This window comes from Colobus angolensis, unplaced genomic scaffold, assembly GCF_000951035.1.
Source record: "Colobus angolensis palliatus isolate OR3802 unplaced genomic scaffold, Cang.pa_1.0 Scaffold177, whole genome shotgun sequence".
NCBI lineage: Eukaryota > Metazoa > Chordata > Mammalia > Primates > Cercopithecidae > Colobus > Colobus angolensis.
Genome location: NW_012114899.1, coordinates 5819783 through 5820884, shown reverse-complemented (window position 1 = coordinate 5820884; position 1102 = coordinate 5819783).

The following is a 1102-nucleotide window of genomic DNA, read 5'->3' as shown; positions in this document are numbered from 1 at the left end:
TTGGATCAAGAAGAATAACAGAAGATGGGTAGGAGGTGTGGAAAATTTCTTTGTGATATAACAATGGGGAAAAAAATAGGCAGAGAGAGAGTGGAAGAAAGAAAGTAATTTAGAAAGCAGAAAAGAAAAGATAAAATGTATAATATTGTAAGATTAAGATTAACTTTTGGGAAAGAAATATATATATATATATATATATACACACACATATACATACACATTTTATTTGTTTATTATTATTATTATTATTATTTTTGAGATGGAGTCTTGCTCTGTCGCCCAGACTGGAGTGCAGTGGCATGGTCTTGGCTCACTGCAAGCTCCCCCTCCCAGATTCACGCCATTCTCCTGCCTCAGCCTCCAGAGTAGCTGGGACTACAGGCGCCCGCCACCACGCCCGGCTAATTTTTTTTTTTGGTAATCTTAGTGGGGACGTGGTTTCACCATGTTAGCCAGATGGTCTCGATCTCCTGACCTGGTGATCCCCCGCCTCGGCCTCCCAGAGTGCTGGGATTACAGGCGTGAGCCACAGCACCTGGCCCGAAAATATAAATTTTTAAAATTAAGCAAGTGATTAGAAATATATACCTTATACCATTTTTAAAATATCTGATCTTTCCAATGAGAATATAAAAGTTATATATAACGTACATATTACATAGCAGAAAAATATTTTAAGATGTATATTTATATATATATTAATCTGTTATTAAGAAGACACAATGATAGCATTATTACAATTATTCCTTTAGGAAACTTAATGTTATATACCTATATATGTATATTTCTAAAATATTGAACCCAACTTTTTTGCCTTAATATTTTAGTGTCTCTATCAGGTATTCAAAGATCTACACTTTTTCTACATCTTCAAGAAGATGTACTTTTCCTTCATTGTGCCATGTTATTTTTTGCCATTGGAATTTTGCCATTTCTTTCCTTCTGTATACTTATCTTTGAATGGGAATATGAATGCAAATATGTTCATACCAAAATCTGTCTGAACATTCTGTTTCAAGGTTTTCAACACGAATAATGTAAGATTTCACTTTACTCTGTCCACTGTGGCAATCAATAAGCATCTCTTATTAGAGTTCTAATT